The following is a 5,066-nucleotide window of genomic DNA, read 5'->3' as shown; positions in this document are numbered from 1 at the left end:
AGCTCTGAGTGCTAAGAGCTAACGGCTGTGTTGTTTTTCTGGGGAGCTCATTGAAGAAGACGTCACGGCTCCGCCTACACTGCGTTACTATAGATACTACCCCAGTTCCTCACGAGTCTAAAAAACAACTCACGTCAACGCACGCAAGCAACGTGGGCGCCAACGTGAGCGCTCTCGTGACCAAAATATTTGACGGCACTGATTGGCTGAAATTATGTTTCGGCGGCACAGTTTACTATTGTTTAGCTCGGGGGCAGCGCCCCGTAATGATAAACTATTGCCAAGGGCAAGGCCAGGCAGGAAACATGTGATTTATCAGTAACTTTAGACATCGTAACATAATTTTAAACAAGATTTTATTGTAGATTATACATTTCACTGATACCAATTGTATGATATTTACCTTGTTCATTAAAAATAAAAAATATAAAATATATATATTTTTTAAATATTTGTTTTTTAACTTAATATTTTTTTTAATATTTTTTTTGTATGTGGGAAGAGGTGGGGCGGCGCCCCTAGCGCCCCTATGGGCCGGCCGCCACTGAATAAAACTGTTTTACACTTTTAAAACAACACTATTCTGCCCCACTCCCGTAGCGGGGCAGACAGACAACAGGAAGAACACTCGGCTTTAGAAGTTCCGTTTTAAAGTTTTACTCAGAAAGCACTGTACAACTGGACACACAAGAAAATGTACATTCATTTCAAGCATAGCAATCATTTAACATATATTCATACATTTCACGCGTGTGTTAACAACCATATCATAAACGATGCGTTAGCTTCATGCTAACCCCTATGGGAAATTACATTGAAAGGCTAGCTGTTAGCATACATCGTTGCAACTATGAATTAACAGCAATATTTCCAATATTTAACAATGTATCCCTCAAACATACTCTTCATTAACAATGTTGAAACAACAGAGCACAGAAACACTTACAGGCATAATGTTTTCTTAGACAACAATGCAGAGTAAAAACGTGCGTCTGAATACAAGAGACGAGATCTGCATAACTACGGCAACACTGAAAGTACAATACATAACTCAAAGCACTGTAACGGTAACGGTACCATTTGTACCCACTAGGTGTCCTTTTGACCTAAACACAAACATATTTATTTTTGTTCTGTTGTCTTATACAAGCCATGATTAATCTACAGTTTGCAATGATTTTAACAAATACTGCACATACATCCGTTAAATTAAACAAAGCAGGCACAGAAACACATTGATATACTGTCACTCAGAGGTCCAAGGAGTATCCGGCCCTTTTCTTAGGTAAAACTATTCATACCACACTATAAGAATACTCTATTAAAAGTGAAAGTCTGGTAATGAAAATGTTACTTAAAGGCAGTGTTGTGCTAGTTACTGAACACCAGTAACTAGTTACATTACTAGTTACTTCATTTCAAAAGTAACTCAGTTACTTTACTGATTACTTACACCAAAAAGTAATGCGTTACTGTGAAAAGTAACGTTCTAGTTACTTAAAAAAAGGGCTCCCAAAAAAAAAAAGCTCCCATTAATGCCCTTATAGCCTTCATTTAAGTACTGTTATTGCATTGGAGAATAATACAATCTGTTGATCAACTTGACATGCATTTGCATCACTGAACTCTGCTAAGCAATGTGTTCTATACAAACACAAACACAAAGATATGTTTCAAAGTGACAATTTATCGTCGTCAGAGAGCAATTCCGGTTGATACATGGCAAAGGCTTTCACAAAGTTAGAGCCGTTATCAGTAACCGTGGAGGTAACTTTTGTTGACACGCCATACAAAGAGTGAATGTGGTCAATCTCACTAGCAATAAGATCGTACGTGTGCCTACCCTTTATCCTTTTACAGGCCAACGCAGCTTTCTGGCGTTGTAAAGTGGTGGGGTTTATCCAGTGAGATGTTATCCCGAGGAAGCTTCTGTTGTGGACAGACCAAATGTCTGCGGTGGTCGAGATGTATTCCAGCCCCTCAAATGTTTTCTTTAGCTCGCTATCCATTTTGATATATTCTTTCTCCAGGTAGTTGGAAAACGTTTTGCGTCCCATATGCCGTGTGCCGCCCGGACATGGTATCATGCTTACTAGCTCCCTGAAAGCGGGTGACTCCACTGTAGAAATAGCCTGCACGTGTTCAACAACATACCGTGCAATGGCTTTATCCACTTTCACCTGACTAGCAGTCCCTCGGTTGAAATCCAGCCGCTGTTGCTTGGGTGGAGGTGGGGTGGCGTCGGATGGCTCTGGGTCTGTGGTCAATAGCTTCGTCCCAGCATGTGGTTTTTGCAGATGTTTTAACAGATTGGAATTGCTGTTTTGAGCAGTAGATAGGATCTTTGACCCGCCAAGACACAACTTACACTTAACTAACACATTATTTTCTTTATGCTCGAGAAAAGTAAAATAGTGAGCATATCTCCATGCGGAGAAACTCAACTTGTGCTCCGCCGTCGCCATGATAGTATTGTTAGTAGGCTAACTAAACACAAACACGCCCACAAAGCGTCTCCGCATGTGACACAGGAAGTATCTAAGTAAATTTACTCAAGTACTGTACTTAAGTACAGTTCTCATCTCTGTTCGCCTCGCTGTTGGCGCCGCTCACCAACGTCTGGGAGCCGAGACTATATAAAAAAATAACGGAGTAACGCACCATGTAGTAACGGTAACTGAGTTACTGAATTTAAAAAATAACGCATTAGAGTACTAGTTACTGCCAAAAATAACGGCGTTACAGTAACGCGTTACTTTGTAACGCGTTAGTCCCAACACTGCTTAAAGGTCCCATGTCATGGCCATTTCCACTGATCATAATTCCATTGTTGAGCTCTACTAGAATAGATTTATATTGTGCAATTTTCCAAAATCACTTTGGTTTATCATACAGCCTCTCTGTAAACTACGTGTATTCACTGAATTTCACTCTCTGCCTTTAACGGCTCGTTGTAGCTCCAAAAACTCCAGCCCCCACCCTCCCTGTGAGCACAGTGTGCTCTGATTGGCCGGGACGTTGTGAATCGCGCTGAGCTCCGTGGAGGTGTGCTTTCCTTGTTTAGCGACAGCGAAACACAGCCAAACTCACCCTGAGCAAACACAAAGTCACAGCCGAAGTAAAAACAATAAGTGTGGCTTGATATTGAGTAAGAAAAAGGTTGATAAACGCTGTGAGAATGGGTCTGCAGAGAGTATTTCGCCACGATCCCAACTGTCTGTTATCAGCCTGCAGCCAGGGAGGAGAGATCAGCAGAGCTGCATGCACTGAGTGTGTGTGTGTGAGGAAGTCCGTGGATTGGTCAATTTGGACCAATCAGCGGGGGCTTAACGTAACGGCTCCACGGACGTAACGTAAAGGATCCACGGATTGGTCCATTTGGTTCCGGGTAACGCATGACATCATGCGGTACCCGGAAGAATCAATGGACAGTGACGTATCTCCAACAAGGCGTTTTGGGGAGCTTTTTTCTGTGTTAGAGTTTTACTCGCTACAGGGTGTACTTTGAGGGTTTTGACTCTGCAGACCGTTTACATGCATAAAAACCTTCATAACACACAAGGGGACGGGTAATAACCGGAAAAGCATGACATGGGACCTTTAAGAAAAAGTATAATTAGCTAAATGCTGTTTGAGTATTACATGTAAAAAAGTACCCTGTAGTAATTGTAGTAACCCTTGAGAACATAATAGCTCAAGGATTACTAACAATATTTACATTTTTTTGTAAATTAAAAAACAGAACCTTATACTTGATAAACTCTATATAAGATAGTGAAGCACAAAGTACAATATGTCCCTTTGATTTGCAGTGGAGTATAAAGTGCAACGAAAAGAACATTCTCAAGTACTGTACCTCAACATTACACCACTGCTTCTGCAAACATGTGGACTTTCAAGAGAAATGTGGAGGAAATTCAGTTTAAGAAAGACGTTTGCAAACAACAGAAGCGTATTTCAACTTTGATGTGTTACTTAGGTTCATTGCATGGATGATGTCCGTGAGCAGAAGGCAGGCGTTCACCCTCATCAAGCACCGTCGATCCCTCGATGGAGATAGACACGTTGGGAGGTGTGGCGTCTTCTTTTGCTGCACTTTATGGGGGACATGGATCTTCACGACACTCAGCCAGTCCTTTTCCCACGATATCTTTGCCTCCATTCAGTCAAAACATTTAAATCAGTGTTAACATACAATACTGTAAACCTTTCTGTGAATGTACTAAAAACTGATTGGGTTGAGTTAGCTATTTAATTTAGTATTTAAGTAGCCATGTTCTTTTTAAGCAGAGGGGATGGGGTAAGCTTCAAAGGCTTTATTATCATATGCAGTAGCTACAGTGTGGATATGGGAATTTATATTAATTCTTATTTGTTACGGTCAAAGTATGACCACAAGTAAGGAAGCTCAGTTCATTAAATGTTTGCCTTGTTCCCAACAGGAAGTAAACCTGATTAAATAATTGGGTTCTACAAGCTCAAACTATCAATTCTCCAGAAAAACACATTTTGAATCAGAATATATATATATCAATATTATACAGTTAAATTAGATTCCAATGTACTTTATCTAAATGTTAACTTAAAAACTGGAGAATGAAGGTTTTTCACATACTGGCAAGATATAGCCTACTTACCTTTAGAGCAGGGCTTCTCAAACTCCGGACCAAGGTCCGGATCCGGACCGAACTGCAAATCAATCCGGACCGAACCCTGTGTCCCATTATTAATTAAAAAAAAAAAAAAAAAAATTATAAAAGAAAAAAAAGAAAATGTCTGATTCTGATGTAAATGAAAGTGGACCTATTATGCTATATTGGAAACATATATTGTAGGGCCATACCTATACAAAACATGTCTGTTAAGTTTTTTGCTTAAAATACCAAACAGATCACCCATTGTAGCCATGCCTCATACTGCTCAAACACCTCTTTTGCAGCCCTGTTAGAGAAATGCGGATTTTGGGTCCTTAGCTTTAAAAAAAATAATAAGAGGAGGCGGAGCTAATGCCTGATCAGAATTCTACCGGAGATAAAGTTAAATTATGCTGTGATAAAACGCCATCC

The 5,066-nt window shown here is 40.2% G+C and overlaps 1 long non-coding RNA gene across 1 annotated transcript; it reads right to left on the bottom strand.

Annotated features, from left to right (window-relative positions):
- Positions 1–339: 339 nt before the first annotated feature.
- On the bottom strand, positions 340–5,060 carry LOC307033830. Its single transcript, XR_013806668.1, has 2 exons — positions 4,638–5,060; positions 340–4,156 (listed from the first exon to the last, which is right to left on the bottom strand). It is a non-coding gene; the product is annotated as an uncharacterized lncRNA (long non-coding RNA).
- Positions 5,061–5,066: the final 6 nt, after the last annotated feature.

This window comes from Notothenia rossii, assembly GCF_949606895.1.
Source record: "Notothenia rossii genome assembly, chromosome: 3".
NCBI lineage: Eukaryota > Metazoa > Chordata > Actinopteri > Perciformes > Nototheniidae > Notothenia > Notothenia rossii.
Note: the sequence above shows the minus strand (reverse complement) of the source record. Positions and strands in the feature narration are given on the sequence as shown.